Raw genomic sequence first — 20,986 nt, 5'->3', positions numbered from 1 at the left:
TTCAGCAATTGCAGCAGACGTGGAGGAGGGCAGTCAAATTCTGATTTTTGCTAGATTTCTGTGCCAAATCAAACTTTATTTTATGAGACTGGGTATGTGTTGATTATTGCCTTCAGATTCTCCATGAGTCACCAAATACCTGAATTTGAGGGTTCATATATTGTTTGATCCTCTTATTTGACCTCAGTCAACTTCATTTTTCTCTCTCTCCTAATCCCAGGAAAGAGATTATCATATTCCCTGAGACTCTCAAGTATCCCCGAGTCAGAGGAAACACAGATTTCACTACAACAGTCCTGAAACCTAGGACTTGTGAACTTTTATATGAATTCAAAGTTTGTTCCACACAGAAATCCTAAATAGCACTGAAACTGGAAATTCCTTCTGTTGAGAAAATGTGGGAAAACACTCATGCTGACATGCTTTGCATACTTCATCCTCAGGCGTGCCAGTTTCACACCATTTTCATTCATGGTCACCTAGGGAAGGGGAACAAATTGGGATTTACTGCTGGCTGTGGGCTGTGCTTAATTTGTTGGCATTGGTGGTGGTGGCCAGACACACAGTTTAGTTAAAGTTATCAGGTCTCCACACTTCCTGACCCCAAGAAAACCTCAATTAAGGAAAACTATTGATTTTTTTGTGTTGCCAGTCAATCAGAACCATACTCCAACACACAGGTAGGAGCAGTTGCCCATGCCCAGCTCCTTCCTAACAATCTGCTCTTTCAAGAGGCCTCCTAAGTTTTATGGATCTCCATATTCCAGATGAGAGCATTTAAAACCTGCAAATCACTGCTTACTGATGAAAAAGGGTGAAGACTGAAAAAAAAAAAAGTCTATTGTTCTAAAACCCACACCTTGAGAAACTTACATTGCTTAACTGACATCCTATTTTGCACTGTGATGGCATAACAAATGCTGACACAACATCTGAGAAAGAGGGCAGCACAATAAGGCAACCACAAAACTGGATTTAAGGAAGGCAATATACTTCACGACAGATTAGGTACCTGATGGTAAACCTCATGTTATGTAGCTGGTCAAGTTGTTTCAGATGGCTTACACAACCAATATAAAGCTATTTATTTATATTTGTATCAATGGATAATTCATGATAGGTCTCTTGAATAATTTATTTTAAGAGCTCTTTAATATTCTTTAGCAGTTTATTTGCCTCCTATAATGGTGTTTAAACATATTAATCATTCAGAATAAGATGAGGGTAAATTCTAAAAATTTCTTATCTCCCGCAACTTCAAAGTAACACTCTGCTGAAGAAATAAAGGTATATGAATGCCAAAAAAATGCTTTCCTCTTAAAATATTCCCTTCCAGTATGACTTCTATGTCATTTGTACTCAGCACACAAGACTGGAAACATTTTGGACTCCTTTCAACTCTGCTGAGGCCAATCCAGATGTTGAACGCAATATTTTTATTTTTTACTTTCTATTCACTCAACACTAGGCATTGCCAAAATCTGCCTCTCTCCTTGTGCAATCTTTTTCATTGGTACAGAGAAATATGTAAAGCGTTTTCAGCTGAAACATGCAGGAAGAAATGATAGCCAGTTTATGTGAGAATAACTGATGAAACTATTTATTAAATATTGCCAGCAAGGCACCAAGAGTAATTACACCCAGTTATCTTCCATTCCTCTTTGCAATGACATTTTCTCATTCCTGTTTTCATTTCTCATGCTTTTGTCATAGTCACTAGCAGTAAAAGAGACCAAGCTCCTATTCTTTCCTAATAAAAAAAAAAAAAAAAAAAAAAAAAAAAAAAAAAACACCAAAAAAAACACCAAAAAAAAAAAACACCCCACTGCATTTTGAGTGAGGATTTAGTAATCTGGAGTGAAGTCTAATTGATGACTTCTAGAGTGAATAAAATATCTGTTAAGGAGCTTCCAATTCAAATACACATTCTGCCTCAAATCACTTCATTTCTTTCCCTAGATACCATTCTAAACATGAGGGAGAAATAAAGGAACAGAGGACTAGAAGAGGGAAACAAGTATTTTGACTACTACAATGTATTTACATATAAGGAGTTGCAAGAAATAGCACCAGTTGAAACCAAAGGACTTGAACTCTGCCACTCCAGCGGACAGACGGAAGCCTGAAAAATAAAGGAGAAGGAAACTTTATTTTCTGAGAAAAAATATTTCAAGAAAGTAAGAAAAGCACACACTATAGTGGGGAATGTTTTTAAAGCCTTCTTTCAAATCTTCTTGGCAAACAATGTTTTGTTTGGTTTGGTTAAAAGCAGTGTGGCTTACGCCTTTGGCATTCAAATTTACATTCTAATAAAAGTGTGCTTATAAACTTGAATAACCACACTGCACAGTCCCAAACACTGCACCCCTGAATCTGAAAGCTGCTACTGCCAACATATGTATTTTGCCCGGATCTTTCCATCTGCAATCAATTACTTTCCTTACTAGAACCAAAATTCCCAGTCTTTACAGCTTACTCACAATACTAAACTGTAGGGCTGCTCTCCAAAAATTGCAATTTTTAAAATAATTTTCCAATTCCATATCAAATGCATTCACTCTAATTATGGCTTCGCCATCAATTTGCAAAGCTTTGCAAGACCATGCTGGGTTCTGAGAATGAAGATGAACTTCCTTCATTTCACTGAACATCCTCAACAAAGAGCTGCAGATCAAGGTAACTCCTCATTTATACCTGTGCAGCCCCGTTGGCTTCAAATTATTCTTTCTGATACCCACATATAACTCAAATTCCAGTGCCTTATTATTGGTGAAGTTGATTAGAATGTATTAGACTGTTGACAATGCACAATGTGCATGAAGAAATAATTACCCCTTTCTCCCTCACATCACACTAAAGGATAAGGTTTGTTGAATAAAAAAAGCTGCCACTTTCCAGACAAATTTTCACACTCTGCATGGAATTTAAAGAGCTACCTGATGTGACTCATGATTTTGTTGGCCCTAGTGAAAGCAAAAAATATTGCTGTTTTCCCTACTGCATCCTACTTCATCTGGAAAGCCCTAGGGGCTTCTGGAAAAGGTTTCCTTTACTTAGCCAAATCAGACAGAGAATAGAGATTGAGCTGGTCATTGCTAACTCTAATTCCTCCAGATTCAATCCAAGTGCTTCAGGGTGATAGAAGGTTTCTACAATGTCAAAGCATAATACAGTGCTTTTCAAAGCCCATACAGAGAACAGAGAGAGAAAGAGAAGAAAATTTTGATAACCTTCAAAGTAACTCCCTTCACATCACTAAGAATTTTTTCAGGCTTAGACTTCATCATGAGAACTTAAAAATGCCTTTCTATGGGAAGTTTCAGCTGAAGAGACTGAACATCTGAAAGCTTTATTTTCTGGTAGACACATGGATGGCAGAAAGCCTGCTGGTACCTGGAACTGATTTAATCAATTTTCAGACAATAAAGTAAAACAGACCCAAAAAATCACCCTGAAGAGATACCAGAACTTGTAACCGAAATAACACATCAGACAAGAATCAGTGGGAGGTGACATGAGCTATACTTGCCTAAGACTTCCTTCAGACTATGACAAATCCCTGAATGCTGGGCATATAAAGAAAGTCAACGAATTAAGTCACTGCCAGAAGAAAATAAGGAATTGAGCCCAATATATAGGAAGGCGCTGGCATTTTTACAACATTTACTACTAATCCTGTAGTATGTCTGATTCTAAGTGACAGCATGTGGCATTATCATAAATGTCAGTTGCATTATTGTTGCCACTTTCACCCCCTAATCTTAGGGAAAGCAGAGCTGTTAAGATGTTGGAAAGGTGATAGAATATTTCATCCTGTTGTTATGGACATATGATCACTTGTAGCACTCTGCTATCATGAAGGGGAAAAGAAGTGCTAAAGCTTCTGAGCTGCTCCCATACGATTTAGCAAATTACCAGGTCGACAGGTATAAGTGCAGCATGGGGGAAGAGGAGCTGTTGGCTAAAGTGTTTGTAGTGCACCTGCTTCACTGGAGGTGGGGTGTGTGTGCACACATGGTAAATGAGGGAGTTGGAGGGACCTATAAGAGAGTACACAATGTTGTAATGGGATATCAAGGAGTTATCTTCATCTGCTGAAAGAGTTGTATGAGTCTTTCTCAAAATTCCTCATAAAACCTGACTACCATGCCATCTTGGACTGTACTACATGCATATATAGATAGACAGACAGATATATATATACATATATATGCACCCCTCTGGTTTAGAAAAAAAAATTTGAAGAATCTCCAAGACCCTGAAATCATAATTGAGTTTCTTTCAGTCATCCTATTTATCTCTGAAAAATAAAAAAATAATGATATCTCTGTAAAAACTACAGAGAAAGAGGAAAAACAATTGTGGCGAGTAGAACAGTGCGACAAACATCAGAAATGGACCAAGATGCGTGACAGACCAGTTATACTGAGGGTAGAACACACCAAAGTTGTGACACATCCACCATTATACCCAATGCCATTGTTTATTGCAGAATTGCAGCTCCTAGTTGTTTTCTGGGACCAGCATTAAGGATAACATACCCATCACCTCTTAACAGATTAAATGGGATTTTTTTTTTTTTTTTTTTTTTTTCTGGGGGGAGTGATAGACTAGTAATCTTTTATTTCTTTTACTCAGAAGGGCCTCTTCTCATTCTCATGTGCTTACATTCCCGGTAAAAGAGCTTTTACATTAAAAGCATAATGCCAGTAGCACACAGTCTTAAGAGAGAGTAGCATTAGTCACCTTCAGGAATTTCAAACTTCAGTTGATCTTAAAATTAATTTAAGCAAATATAGGAGTTGTAAAGCTAGTAAGAATATGCTCTTGACTGAGACTCTTTGGGATATCACAGGCATTGGTTGTAAATTAACATTTTTGACATTCACCAAACATCCTGTTAAGGCTTCTTAAGATTAGGCAGTTCATGTTACAATCAACTTTGTTTTAAAAAAATAAAATCTTTCTTTGAACACCAACCTTTGCCCTGAGGCACATCTGCTGAGGAAGAGACAAAAACAGGTTACATCATCTTGTTAGTTTAAGATGAGGCCCTCAAAATATATATTGAAAACAGAATCTTAAGAAATAACATATTTTATTTTTATTATTCCAGGAATACTGAGTTGGCAAGCTTGTCCTTGAATTTACAGTGCCAAAATTAATATAATTATGCACAAAAGTCTTGTATTACATAAAATACAGTTTATATTTTCAAAATATTAATACTTGGCAGAAGGTCTTCCACCATGGAAGAATTTCAGCTTGCCTAACAAACAACTAAACTTACTGAATAACCCCACAAACAAAATAGGAATGGTCCCTATCTGAAGTATTTACTAAGTGAACACGATTTAAAAAAAAAAGGAAGGCTTCTCTCCCACTTTCACCCAAGAAAAAACAGAATTGGAAAGGCAGACCTAGCTCTCAGGGGCACTTCAGTAAAGGGTCCCCTGTTAGCACATTGTTGAATGCTTGGGTTCAGATAAATGTCTCAGCACCTTGCAGAAGTGATATCTTGGTTGCCATATCCATTCTCTCTCATCTGCCCTCCCAGCCATGGCAGAACTCTCCCCACACAAAAGCTGTAGTGGAGGCTGCAGAACACCTTTGACCAACACAGTCACACCTCCCAGCAGCAGAACTGCTGGTGATCAAGGGCTGATGTAACCCACCTTTGGTGAAAGTAAGACTTCACCCCTTGGTAGCCACTGCAAGGGACACAAAGGTGCATCTCCCCAGCCTTTTGCCCTTCTGAATCCTCTTCCTTGCTCCTCCAGCTGGAAGTGCATGGATGGGCTGCTTCATCTGTCACCTGAGCTTGAGAAGTGTGAGCCTAAGGAAATCAGTGAGCAAGATGAAAGGGAGAGCATGGTCACTCATCTTGAAAGAACTCATTTCCCTTCCCAAATGCATCTTCCTCAGTTCATCCATCTTCCTGCCACCTCCCATTTTGAAGTGAGGTGCCTTTCCTTCCTTTTTCTTTCTCCCTATCACAGTCAAATTGTCTGGCTCTTTCATTCACCCTCTTCAAGCATAACATAGTGCTATGGACAGGCAATATTTCTTCAAGGGTGTAAAACACATTTTCATTGTGCTGCAGGGATAAAAACACTCCTGCCAGTGCTACTCCGGAGAGGAGGGACACTTGCCTCTTGTATAGATTTTAGCTTTGGAGGAAGCTTACAGGAGACAGTAAAAATAACTGCAGGTGAGAATTCTAGTATCAAAGTCTTCTTTAGACCTGACTGGCTGATGCAAATTTTTGTATGGCACTCTCATGACCCTGGTATTGTCTTGAAAAGAGAAACAGGCCATTATTCTTTATTCACCACTTCTTAGGATTTAATACGGAAAACAGCTCAGGAAGTGTATCTCTGCATCCTCAGGCACCCACAGACAACTGTCAGTGCCCACTTGCTCCAGTTTTCAAAAATTCAGAATTTTAATGCCATTTTTATTTCCATGAAATCTTCACCACTTTCATCTGGCCAAATATCATTGTTTCAATAAAATACTGGCACTGCAATGTTCCACAAGAGCCTTTTAAAACAACTGAATTATAAAGTGTTACCCAAAGGGCATTTTTTCTCATTCAAATGGAATAATAACAAAATTAATCCCAGGAGAAAAAATATATGTCAGACAAGAGCTTTACAGTGAATTTAATTTTTATATGTCCAGTTGACACCCAGTCTTTACTGAATTGAGTGAAAGCTGGTTCCTCAGAATAGATTCACTTTTCTTATGATTATGATGAACTTTCTGTGTCATGTTAAATCATTGCCAAGTAATGATAGTTAAACATGTAGTCATGATCATTACACGTGCCATGGAGCTTAAGGTCTGAAAAATTCACTCATAAAAGCTTCAGAACTAGATGGAACAAGTTAATTGGATAAATCCAAAAGACTGGAAAAGAAGACAGCCAAAATCATTTGGCTTCTTACCATAGTGTTGGTTGAGTTGGCTCCTTCTTGTTTACCCAGAGAAGCAGGGAGTGGGTTGGGTTCACAGCCCAGATCTCTTGGCTGTCTGGCTGGTGTCAATCTAGAGCTCCATTGAACAGTGCAGCTTTGCACTCAGGGTAAAGGGCTTTTTGAAGATTACTGTGCCACCATATAAACTCACAATTCTGATGGAAAATTAAATATCTCTCTGACAATGTTGCTGGGATAGCAATTCAAAGGGCAGGAAGATCTTATGAAGACACTCTTGTTTTTTCCAAGAATCTTCAGATTGAGGTTTTCCATGAGAGCTAGGTGCTTGGAAATACTCACTTGTAAACCCTGGCAGAACATCGAAAATACCTTCCTTCAACTTTAGGGTCAAACACCCTGTGAAACTCTTGGCCCTCAGTCACAGAAGTCAAACAGTGAAGCATCAAGTAGCTTGTCCAGATTACTTAGCTACTTCTTCTGGAATAAGCACTTAATGATAACGTCATTCTGCAAGATTGCCAGAAGGTTGCTTCTCTTATTCTCAGGATGTTTCGTCCAGGATTTCACTCAAACCAGCTGCTACTTCAATCTCATTTATTTTTATTTTGCACAATATCACAAGTATTAAAACGAAGATTAGAAGCCTGAAAACTTGGGGGGAAAGGCTGCTAAATAAGGCAGTATTAAAATAAGGAATTGCATCCTCACAAAAGTACTCCAAATTAATCAAGGGATAGTTTAAGTAAAGTTGAGCATGGTATTCAGCATTACCTAACTTCTGGTCCTACTTGATCCTGATGGAAGCTTGTTATGTCATGCCTGTGTAATGATCCACAAGAAGGGAATATATTGCTTAAGTCCATTTCTTACAGCGTATTTGTAGGTGTTGCATATCATGGCTAAGACAATAGCCATGACTAAATATCCTGGTTAGCAGCACAGCTACACAGTCAGCTGACTGAACTATTGTCCAGAAATACTCTAATTAGCCTTAATTAAGAAGCAAAATAAAGCAGACTTTGTGGAAGTCAATTCAGTAATGGCTAGGTGCTTTCCAGCATTAAGTGAGGTTATATTAAGCTGCAACCTGAAACACAGATATAAGTAATAAAAATGCTACCAAAATGAAGCCACAAAACCTGAACCACTTGCATATCCTCAGAGTGAATCCTCTTGAAGCAGGGCTCAGACAACAGTAGGAAAGTTAGTATAAAAGTTCCTGGAGCTTTCCCTCTGGCAGCTTTCCAGGGACATTTCACCCACACACAGAGCCCCTGTGCAAGGGTTTCATCTAAATCTGCACCCCTTTGCCACAAACAAAAATATATCAGTGTCCTTCATTCTCAGTCAGACACTTTTCTCTTACAGCAAGACTCTTGTAAGTCAGTAATCTCTCAGTATGATTCTTCCAAAATATCATCTAGAGCTGCTTGTAAGAATTCTGCTCATGCTGCTTCATTTCTAGACAAACATGCTATCTCTAAAAGAGATTACTATACCAGGCATCTCATGCTAAGCAAGGTACTAAAGTTCCAGACATTCCTTTGGCTCCCTGCATGATGGAGCAGCTTGGCACTGCTTGGACTTTCGGCAAGTGGTACAATTTTCAACTCGTTTCATCCAAGGTTTGCACAGTGATGGACAGTCAGGCTGGAAGCCTGGGAAGCAGGAAGGGAGCTTGTTTGCTCAGCCTGAATCTCTAGGGTATGCTCACTGCTGTTCTAATGTAAATGTTTATGAGGGATGCAATAAAATATTAAACTAAATGAATAATTGATATTTACTTTATAGTAATTCAGAACCTTGCTTGTTTGAATAAAATCCATTATTTACAATATTCTACTTAACTAGGAGTGATTTCTCTTTGTTCATGCCACTTACTAATTACTTGTTCCATCTGACACATTTTCCAGAGCCATATTGAGATGGTTATTGGATGTCAGTGTTTAAGGGCTTAGTATCCATTTTCCAGATACTCTCTAACATGAAAAGAAGAGCTTCACAAACATATTTCTTGCACAGTGAATGATCTTTATCTCCAATAGATCTTTGACATACACAATCATTACCAAGATCTAGGTATATTAATTAAAGCTGAATGATGGGAAAAGATCCCTGAAGTGCTCTATCTAGCACACAGCTTGAATTCAGTACATTAGATTTGTGCTTACAAAATACATTATGCACAAATATTGAAATGACAATTTCATTTTAAGTTTCTGAATCTTAAAAACTGCATACCCGAAGTGTATCCTCCAGAAAAAAAAAGAAAAAAAAAAATCATTTGTTAAAAGTCTTCAGTCATCCAATTAAAGAACAGAAACTGAACCTCATGATTAATGCAAGCCCTGAAAAGTGAGTAGTTAAAATTGACAGTCTACAAACAGCACACAGCTTGAAAAGTATCCATCCAAAATACCCACAGCAAATTTACAAATTCCAAATACAGGTAATGCAAACAATTTGCTTTTGTTCCAGTTAATTATGTAATCAGTTCAATTAGTACAGTCCAATCTCACACATCAATTCATGTTACATATCAACAGCCCTCTAACATGCCACTACGCCCAGTGCACACTCATGTTTTGTGCATGCTTAGGTAATTATGGAATGTGCACTGAAGGAATATCCTTTCCTGCTAAAAGCAGGGCTGCTCCACGCAGCAACTTTCGCGACCTTTCTTTTATCACTGCAATGTGAGAAACACCCAGAAAAAAGGAGGAGCACAGTGTGTGGGTTGCTGCCAGAATTTCCTCCATCAAATTACACTGTAAATCTGCAGGACTAAAGAATGTTATAATACTGTTATAATAAACATGACATAACTCAGACAAAAAGCTTTTCACAAATTAAGTGCCAAGTGTCTCCTCCTTGAGACATAATCAATGCAATTGTGGAGTGGTTGAAAGGCAGGCTGCATACATTTAGCCTCTTGAAGAATAGCTTTGAAGAAGGGTTCCCAATAATCATGTGGGTATCCTGCTTGCTAATTCTTATTGATAGATTAAAAACTAAGTGAGTATTTATGCTGACAAAATACCAGCCACCCTTTCTGGCTGATGCTTTACAGGTAGGCAAGTGGAGATTTCTATGATTTTGTAGCATTATGCCAGTAAAATCAGTCTGGAATTGCCAAGTTGCAATTTATAAAGTTACTTCACCTCTGAGTGAACTCTGAAATTTTGCAGGGAGTTACTGGAGAGTTGGCATGCACAAGAAATAGTGGACTGAACTTCTAGGGGGAAAAAAAAATCACTGATTATTTCAGAGATCACCTAGAGGAGGGACCTGAGGCTAGAATCCAGCTCCCCTTTAAGCTGAACTAAATGCAAAAATCATTACAAACATATCACCATTGAAGAAATTTTTGATTTCACTATTGACTTTTCAATTTTCAAACTGCTATTTTTGCGGGTTAGTCTAGGCTACACATGCATGTATGTGTTTTTTCCCTGTGTTTATTTTTTTTATATATGGGATTTTAATAGATAAGCTAAATGCAATTACATTTCAGTTTTGTCTACAATTTTGCAAAAGAAAATATCTATTACTAAGAGCTACACTTTTTGTAGGTGCAGAGGACTTAACACACAATGCTCCTACTTAATTGTTATTATATTATCCTTAAGACAGACAGATGGAAAAACAATCAAATTCAGAAAAATAATGCTGGAACTAAAAAGAAACACATTAATTCCAATCCTGAGAAGCTTTCCCTGCATATAGAAGAGCTTCAGGGTAAGATTGATAAGACTTTAGACACCTATGACTGGTCTAATTTAGTCATATAGAGTCTTTTACAATCCATTGGAAAAAAAAAGGAACTTTTAAAACACAAATCACCTCCCAGAGTAGGCATCCACACAAGCCAAGGGAATTGCCTTCTGGGAATATCTGTTTTTCTCCACAAACTTCAAGAGAGTCAGGGTGTCTGCATTGCAAAAGTCTGTAATGAATACTACTGACTGGATTTCATTTTTAATTTAAAGAAAATAAAATTCTTCAAGAAAAATGTGTATCCACATATTTTGAGCTTCTGTCTAGCAGTTTAACCTAAACAGAAAATCATGATGGACAATCCAAGACATGGCGAGAAATAATACAAAAAAACCAGATAGAAAGAATCAGTGTCATGAATATTTTAATAAGTGCAATAATGTGGCTTCTTCATGAGACCTCAGCTTCTGAACCAGGCAGTATCACATATTTTGTTCGTACCTGCATTTGAACTTCAGCAAAGTACAAAGAAAGCATTTCAGATTGAACACAAACCTATCAAAATCCTTTCATACAGCAAGGACTCTTCTCTCTGAGCAGAAGCAGGAACAACGTCTAATGTACTGACTGTAGCCCCCATTCCCTGTCTCCCTGTGCAGCTGAGTGGGAAGAGGTAGAGCTGGGAAGGAGGAAGGGGTGGAGAGGAAGGTGTTTTTAAAATTTATTTTATTTCTTGTTGTCCTGCTCTGATTTTGTTAGTAATAAATTCAATTAATATCCCAATGTTGGGTCTTTTTTACCTGTGATGGTATCCAGTGAGTGATCTCGCTTGGACCTTATTTTAGCTCATGAACCCCTTATTATATTTTCACTCCCATGTCCACTTGTGGAGAAGAGTGATAGAGCACCTTTAGTGAGTGCCTGCAATCCAGTCAGGGTCAAGCCCCCACAGGTGGCCTAATAACTGGTGAAATTGGAGTAAGTACTTGAAGTAAAGTAATTTACTCCAGCCATCAGGCCCAGAAATAAGGAAAGAGGTAATTCATCATTCTTTCTGAAGGAGTATGTATGTCCTTCCAGGCAGCAGTACGAGGGGAGGCCATGAGGCTGAGAACACATAGGAACGCTGCTTTCTACAAATATTAAAGAGCTTTCCATGCCAAACATAAAAGACACCAGCTACACTATACAACGTACTTTTCAAGTCAAAGTGCCTGAAGCTTCTCTGTGTCTGTTTTCAGACCCATTAGATCAAGGTCCAATTGATTTTGGTTGTCTCTTTAAATCCTTGACTTCTTAAATGTCCAAGTATTGTCTTTTTACTGCTGCATTTTGTAGTGCAGTATCCTTCAGGGAGGCTTGACATGGATTGCTCCAGCCTGCAGTTAAAAGGGGCAGCAGTACCATGGATTGCGCGACCCTGCTATCTTCAAAAACCACCTTTCCTCAAACTGTAAACAAGAGCTTGCTAAGGATTTATTAGTGCATGTGGAGAGTAAACAAAAGCCTACAAGGATCGTGTCAGATTACACTACCTGTGAGTGGTGTTTTGCAAGGCTCTCTGAAGGAACCTACTGCATTTTTGAATTATTGCAAGCCTGGCAGCATCATACAATGATGAGAGCTTAAGAGGATACTGGGTAATAACTTGACAAATCATTCTCCATCCTTTGCAGACATAACATGCTTAGTGATATCTGAATTTTCACATTGCATCACTTTAAAATGGCTAGTTGTAAACATGACTAAAACTAAAAGGATTAACATTCCTTAGATATTTCACCCAAATCAACTACTCCAAAGGAGGCATTTGGCCCAAGCATTTCTCATGTCTTCAACCTTCCTCTGTGACACAACACTCAGAAAAAACGAAAGGTACTTTTCAAAATTTGTCAATGAATTTAGTGCTTGTGAAAATGAAGGATTTATAACCCTAACTAGAGCCAAACACAGTTCATTGGAGAAATTTACATTCACAGAAGCCAGCACAAATTCTTCAGCTCTAACTTGAAACACTCTAAATTCCTGGTCCTTCCTCAAACTAACATTATTGGCTTAAAACTCATGAAAATAGTGCTCACAACACATGCCTTGCTTATACTTGGTGAATACTCAGTGAAGAAGGAACTACCTTTCTTTTCAAACACACATTCTGAATTAAGGTGTGTCCCATAGATCACCTTTCATACAGACGTGCATATTTGTTCATTTGCTTTCTCAAGGAAGAGGTTCCAAAAATGAAATTCATGTTAGGGAACATGTAAAGGGCTTGCCCTAAAAATACCAAACAATCCCCTCCCATGCTTCCCCAGAACTGGAGCTGACCTGAATAGAATAATTTCAGACTATTTTCTGGGAAATGCCTTAAACTGTGCCCCATAGTGTGATATTGACATAACCTATGTCTGCTCTGTGGACTCCAGGAGCATTTCCCAGTTTTGGTAACCAGTCATTCCCCTCCCCACACAGACTCACATATCCTGGTTCCCATGTAGAAATACCAGCCCAGAAAAGCACATGCCACAGTGAATGGCATTGACTTCCACTGGGAAATGAAGATGGATACTGGTGAACAGGGAAATGAGGACTAGAGAATGAAATGCTATTTATTTATGGATCAAATATGAAAAGACCAGCATAAAAAAATTTCCACGTATTCATGCTATGTTTCCGCAAGTTCCAGATACCCATAAATCTAAAGAAAAAGTTAAAAATTTGGTCCATTTCTACTGCTGCTGACAGGGAATCCATTTAGAAACCCTTCTTAATTTAAAAAAGAATCTATATGCAATAAAGGAAACATAATCAGACAGAGAAAAAAGGTGCAAAAAAGAAATTCTTAGAGTAATTTTTTCCCACATTTCCTTTACCTTTGGATAATGAGCATTCTGTCCAAACAGCTGACTATACAAAACTGCCAGTGCTGTGATCCAGATATAATAGTAATGAGCAGCTAATCAGAAACCGCCCTAAAATAAATCCTGCACAGTATTCTTTATCCTTAAAAGCCTGTCTTGGCACCAGTTTGACTCTGTGAAATGTCCGTCTTCATACTTTACTTGGAACTTTTCTCATGCAGGGTATGAACATGCCTGAAATAAAGAAAACATAAGAAGAGCTGATAATCTTTATTTTTCAGGGAACTGCTGCAACCTTCCCTAGGGCTGTCCTTCTCAGAAAACTGAGGGGAACAGAAAACTTCCCACTGGCATAGACACTTGTATGGTGTGAGGCACCCCAGAAGCCTAGTCAGCTGCCCCACTGGAAGCACAAAGTGTCAGGATCCTGGGTACAGGAAAGGTTAATGGAAAAGGGGAGGAAGAAGAATTGGGGCAGGGAAAGGAAGATGCCCCTCTAGAGACCCAGTGAGATCTTAAATTTAAAGCCCTCCTGTCAATATTTGCCACGGTCTGAGGAAGAAACAGGCTGCTCTGCCTGGTATCCGGTATCTGTAGTGCCTTGCCCTGTTCTCCCCCTATTCAATCCAAGGTCTCAGAGATGGGAGCAGGCAGGACACTCCTGCCAAAATTCATTATTGAAAGAGAGACCTCATTACGTTATCCTACCTATGCTTGTGGTCTCAGCAGTGGAATTGGCCCCTCTGTGCTCACCTCCACTCAGCCCCACAGCTCTCCCCAACATGAGGTGTCCATCACAAGTCAGGTGGACCTCCAGCCACAGGTCTGACACATCTCCCAGACTTCCTGCAGCCAGGTTTGCCCCTCACTCTGAATTTGGCTATATTGTCTACTAAGTTCATGCTTTTGGACTGTGATAGATCACTGACTCACCTCCTCAGGATCTCTTGGATGACCACTATTTTTTGGAGGCAGGTATAAATGGGAGACTGCTCCACATGTCTGCTCCAGAACAATTGGAGGAGACTAATGTGTTTTCATTGCTGAGAGAGCCAGGCAAGTGTCTATGTATCACATGTAAAATGATATTGAAATAACAAAGCATTTACTTAAATTCACATTGTTCAAGCAAAAGGCAACCTCACCTTTTTTCCCTTTTCAGATAGAATATTGACAGCTCCAGTTTTTTATTCAGTTCACTTGAGACTTTAACAAAACAACTAAACCTTATGCTGTTAAATTCCCAGAAATCATTTTTATGTGGCCAAAGAAAGACATGGACACTAGAGATTTTAAGAAAACACAGCGGTGTTTATTTGATTTTCTTGTTACATAAATGGATTTTATGTACTGGAAAAGTAACTAATCTTGATAGATGTGCATGTGGTAATACAGCTGATGGTTAGTGAAGCCAGACAATGTGAGCTTTCTCTTTCCAAGCCTCTTATTGAGGAACTGTGCTGATACTTAAGTAAATAAAATGACAAAAAGAAAGGAGATAAAAACACAGAGCTTAAGAGATTAAGATCAAATTAAAAATAAATCAACAGCAAGTCCTACTGAAATGCAACTCCGGAAGCTACAGAAGTGTCAGAACATAATGCAAATGAAGAAAAATGCATTGATCTCTAGACACAAACACAACAATTGTTTCTTCATATACATCATTTGGGCATTTTAAAAGACATTTGTTTGGAATGTCTAAATTGATTCAGCTCATGAGATCATTTCACAGCAATCTCCAAAAAAATGGTAAAGCTTATCAAAGTAGTTGATGGATTACACTTCCCCACACACAATAGGGCAGTATGAAATATCTTTCTCTACTTTGTCATCCTAAGCTTCAAACATAATAATTCTCTGTGTGTATCATTTGGACGTCTATCCAGAGCAAATCACTTCTTTACCGACATTTTTTAAATCTGTTTTTTATTCCAGCACTGGAAAACAGCAATTTATTTTAACTCTAGAAATATGCAGAGTGCTACATCTAGAAAGCAAGAAAACACAATGTGCCAAATGTCCAGCACAACTCAAAAGGTACAAATTAAAAAAAAAAAAAAAAAAAAAAGCTTGCAAACTTCTCATTATGTGCCTTTCTTAAAGCATCTCAATAGTTCCATGAAAGTTATGTGGAAAGTTGTTGTTCTAAATCTGTTCTCTTAAACTTCAGCTCACTCAACATTAAGTCAACTTGCTTAGGTAGACACAGCTGCCACACAGACCTTAGTGTTGGCTCATCTCCAGTCCTGATGTTGTGGCCTAACATTGCTTAAGACACTTGGGTTATCTCCTATTCCGTTTGGAAAACGCATTGGAAACTTGAAGTTCCATCTCAGTGTCACCAGAGATGTTCATTAATGATAGAAATTAGAGACTGAAATAGAATCTTAAGTCATTTTATCCTGCAGAAACATATTGCAACAGCTCAGGCCTCTTAAAGAGCATTGCAAATGTCAGCAACAAGCATAAGTGCAAGCACTTTCCTTGAATACCTGACCATTTCCTACACCTCTTAATATATTTATTTTAAGCAATGAGTACAGCTGCAGCAGCTAAATTAAATTTCATTTAAAGAATGCACTTAAGAGGGTGGGCACAAAAATAAATGACAGGTTTGTTTCTCCTTCTGTGTTTGTTATGAAAGACATTAAAAGTAAAGCTGGAAGCAGAGGAAAGATGGGAAGATTCAGTGAAGATCAATAAAGGGTAACTATGTGAAGAGTGGAGAAAGTAGCAAAACAGTAATGATAACAGGAAGAGTGGTAGCAATGCCAATAACACAACTGGTTTGACAAGGAGAGGCCACATGACGAGAGCACCATCCTGTTGGCCCTGCTGCAGCACAGCCAAAGTGCTCACTCCTGTAGTTGCAGGACTGGTTTCACAGATTACCATAGTTCTGAATACAGGTAACAGTCAACCAGCTGGTGAGGGAGAGCTGTGGGCAGGCTGGCAGGAAGACTGCTTCCTGAAATCCTGTGGGGATGTGCTCAGCTCACGGCCTGTGAGGTATCTGAAGCCCACTGAGATGGTGTGACAGCCCACCTTCCCTGCTAGAGGAGCGAAGTACATGGGCTACTTGACCATGGGGATGGAAACCACTATCATGTATTCTGTTTTCTTACTTCCGCATGCCAGTAGATCTATGCCAATCATGTACAATATTTGCTTTTAGTGTAGAATAAGGCAGAAGAAATAATCACTGTACTCAGCCATGATACAGCTTTCCTTCTTAGTGACTTCACGTAATACAGTGCTTTGGGTTTTTAGTATTTACACTGCAGTGCAGTACCATCAACCCAGAAGGTAGATCCAGTACTTGCTCTGCACATAAAATTACAAAAAAATGACTGTATCAGAGACACAAATCCATATAAACCTGCCAACTAGGGCTTCCCTAGATGTTTTTAAAACTGTAAGCACAAGATCTCTAAACCAAAACCAAAAAGTTAAAAGTTTCAACCTTCATAAGCAGCAGAATGCTTTGATCAGATCTAGTTTGTGATTGTGATAATTATATAGGAAAATAAGTCAGTGCAAATGTTTGAAAAACAAAGGACATCAAAGCACCTAAGAAGTCCTGTTTAGTTATTTGCTTTAGAAGTGTCCTTGAGAATATTCCTGTTGGTAACAGCCTATCTCTCAAATGGCTAAGTGAACATCTGAAATAATTATAACAGAGCCATAGCCAAGCTACAGCACAAATGTTAAAAGCGTGGAATTCAAAACAAACAGCATTACAGGAAGCAAATAAAAAAACCCTGCTGTTTCATTACACACAATTTGATTAACCACTAGTTCAAATCATGATATGGATAGTTATTACATCATAACTTGGCAAAAAATGCAACTATTGAAGGAAATGGAGCAGCTATAGAAAGAGAAAGTTAGTCTGAAGCATGCTACTTGCTAATCAGCAATAATTGTTAAAGATTTAGTGATCCAAATCTTTCAACTATTTCATAGCTGCAGCATGCTATATTCATAGCATTCAGAAAAAGTCAATTTCAATAACATCAATTCGCCATAGGGGAGGAAGGCATATTATATCCAATAAGGACATGAACCAGTTGAGAGTGAGAGAAGGCGATAAAACTGATAGGTGGGTGGTTTGAAATAGCTTTTGCCTACAAGAGGGCGAGAATCACTGCTGGTTGGGTACTTCCAAGGGAGAGCACACAAGAAATGAGACCGATTATACAATTACTCTAATATTATGCAACTCAGAAAAGGTCAAAATGTAATCATAACAAGAGGGATGCCTTATCTGCCTTGCCATTTAAATATTGCATTTGCCATTTAAATATTGCATGTTTGTCATGCAGCAGTGTTGGCAAGTGAGATGAGAAGCTGTTTCTTACACTGGATGACCTGTATGCACCCTGGACTCCCTGCTTTGCCATTATATGACTGAGAAGGCAGTGTTAACTTTGGCTTTCAGTCTGTGACACTTTGGGAACAACACAGTTGGCAGAAGAGTGATGTTTTTCTTGAAGGGATTATTTCTTTGGGTTGGTGTTTTGGTTTTTTTCCCTGTGGCTGGTCAAATTAAATTAAGTTGTTTTGCTGAAGGAAAGGGAATTATTTTTTATTATTATTATTGCCTGCTCTTAAAGTTGGTTAGCTCTGCAACATATGCAAATCTAATAGGGAGAATTACTTTAATTCTTTAGGGTGGATGATGATGATTAATTCCTGTCTTTAAAGATGCCTCAGTGAACCACCCATGGGCGGTTCCTTCTGGTATATGTTAGGTATGAGAGAAAACATCAGAAAAATCCAAAAGCTGAATTTAGCATGACAATTTAGGGCACCTCCTGAAAGCTTCTTTTTCACTCTGAGTTTTCTCAGCAGCTAATTGCCCATCCGTTGAGGCCTCCTGGAGATTTTTCCCAATATCTCCCTTTTTGGGATGTATTGTCTGTGATCTTGGAGGAGGTGATCCTTGAATATCAGCCATCATCCTTGTCCCCCTCTGCCCTCGAGGTTTCTATCCCATCATCCTCCACTGAGCAGGTATTTGAAGAGGCCAAACTCTGCTCTCCAGAAGTGCAGAGCAGAGAGCTTGCTGCTTGCCCTCCTCACAACCCTGAAGGTCTCAAACTCCACCGTCTCATGGTCACTGCAGCCAAGGCTGCCTTGGAGTGCTGCATTCCCTACCAGCTCCTCCCTATGGGTGAGCACAAGGTCCAGTATGGCACCTCTTCTTGATGGCTCCTCAGCCACTTGTGTAAGGAAATCGTCATTGACACATTCCAAGAACCTCCAGGAGCGCTTTTGCTCTGCCATGTTGTCCCTCCAACAGATATCTGGGTGGTTGGAATGCCCCAAAAGGACCAGTTTTACTAATATTAATCTTTTTTAAGAACAGTAGTGATAACCTTTCCTTCTACCCATTTTCACCTAAAGTGTTGCTTCACATGACACCATAAACTAAAAGCAATAGCGAAATCCGCCAAACCTAATACAGATCAGGCAAACTGAGGCAACGTGGTCTGTGGAGGAACTTTTACAGAAAAGGTTTACAAGGACAGGACCTGTAAGATAAGCACTAGCACTTCCTCCCTGGCCACGGCCTTGGAGCATTCTCCAATATGTGCAGGGCAAGGTTATGCTCCCAGGTGTCTGCCCTGCTATTCTGAGTAGCATCTACTCCCCATTGCAAGAGCCAGTCCTTGCTTGTTCCCTCTTCCTCCTCCATGTTAACTCTAACTCCTAATACTTTCAGTAGCTTAAAAAAATCAAAACCCAAACAGAGACATTATCTGAGGTTAATCCATAACATATTTAGGAGAAATTACCTTTGGTTGAGCTGTACATGTTGCTGGGTCAGGGCTATACATGTTGCTCTGCCTTTTGTCTGGGTAGAGGCCATTTCCACACACCCAGACTGCAGTGATTCCTCAGACCTAAAAAAAAAATAACAGATCCACAGAGAAAGATAGAATTTCTGTAGGGAAAAAAGTATCAAGGTTTGAGATGATGAGATTAATTTTTTCAATTTTAAAGTGAGGCAGACAAAGAGGTATTGAGGAGGGATAGAATAAATTCTGGGGGGCGCTATCAAATGGTGAAATTACCTGTATTATCTGATGTGATATCATAATTCACATCTGGAGGGAAGGTTAGTAAAATCACTGGCAAGTATTTGGGAAAGCCCCATAAACACTGCTTAAAGTCAATGTTCCTTTAAGCAGATGTATATCTGATTGCAGAATCAGAATCTACTCTGTTTGTATAACCGTGGAGAACTTCAATGACTTTCTGAAGGACTTCAGTTTATTATGATTGAACTCATAAGTTTAAATGTTTTTTAAACAAATGGCTTTAGCATAAGTATGTTTTTGTCCAAGCAGAGGCTTGCTTTTAGCTTTGGGTCTTTCAGTGTTTTCTTAAGTATGAAGACATCAGGTCAGATTTATCAGATAAGAATAAAATTAACAAAACCAATACTTGGGGTGCCAAGTACAAGACTTTCAGGCAATGAGATTGCTAGTTAATAATTAATCACCCATTTGTTAGCCATACTTAAACAAAACTTACTGCAGTTTAAGACAGGAATATGAAGATTAGGTCCTCAGCCATAGAATAGAATAGTAAGAACAAGAAATATCAAGAATTTAGATCTAGTTACTACAAACCCTTTCTTTCAGTCTAAGACTGAAATGTGTTCTCATAGAACACCTTAGAAAATAAAAATATATTATAAAATATCTCTGTTCATGGACAATGTGCGAATAAGATGTCTTCTGAATACATGTAAATGTGTGATATTACTGACAGACAAAAATGGAAAAAATATACTATAATTGGAGGAAAATAAAGACTCTAAAAATGGGTTGCTATCATTATACTTATAATTATCCAAACCTAAAGGTAAATAAGAAAAGCAATATTCTTATATGTAGAAACGGAAATTTTTAATAAAGAAACTGGAGGAAATCTTAATAAGCCACAATGTCTATCCTTCTATCCTACTGTTCAAATATATTAATATATGTACAATATTAATACAAAATAATTTCATGGCAAAAAAAAAATGTTTCTATCACGATGCACTGTTAAGAATTGTTAATGAAAATTAGCTTACAAAACATGGCTTCAGTTTATAAGGAAAACATTGACTTTAACAAATTAACTCACACATAATGAGCTTGCTGGCCCTGATAGAGATTATTTGGTATTTGCTTTGAAATTAACATGGAGGGGTAAAGACAGAAGAGAAGCTGTTCCTGGACTAGCACCAGTGCCACCAGTATAACTGCAACAACCACAGACACTTTTCTAGAGAGAAAGATGGAATTAAAAGTGACATTGGATGAGATGGCATGAGTAAAGTTTCACCAACATTTTAGTAATCCTTTTAGCAATCTTCTCATCTAAATTAAAATCTTAATAGCACTAGCTTCTGTTGAAGACATGGTTGAGACCAGTACGCCTTTGTCAGCTCTTCTTCCAAATCCTTTA

At 38.4% G+C, this 20,986-nt stretch overlaps 1 long non-coding RNA gene across 1 annotated transcript; it reads right to left on the bottom strand.

The window, feature by feature from the left end:
• Window positions 1–1,463: 1,463 nt before the first annotated feature.
• LOC310907843 lies at window positions 1,464–19,700 on the bottom strand. The gene is made up of 4 exons (XR_014589733.1): window positions 19,600–19,700; window positions 19,321–19,428; window positions 5,676–5,836; window positions 1,464–2,122 (listed from the first exon to the last, which is right to left on the bottom strand). It is a non-coding gene; the product is annotated as an uncharacterized lncRNA (long non-coding RNA).
• Between the last annotated feature and the right edge of the window lie 1,286 nt (window positions 19,701–20,986).

The sequence above is a fragment of the Zosterops lateralis genome (genome assembly GCF_965231275.1).
Source record: "Zosterops lateralis genome assembly, chromosome: 3".
Classification (NCBI taxonomy): domain Eukaryota; kingdom Metazoa; phylum Chordata; class Aves; order Passeriformes; family Zosteropidae; genus Zosterops; species Zosterops lateralis.
The sequence above is the reverse complement of the archived record's forward strand: the minus strand, read 5'-3'. Positions and strand labels throughout refer to the sequence as shown.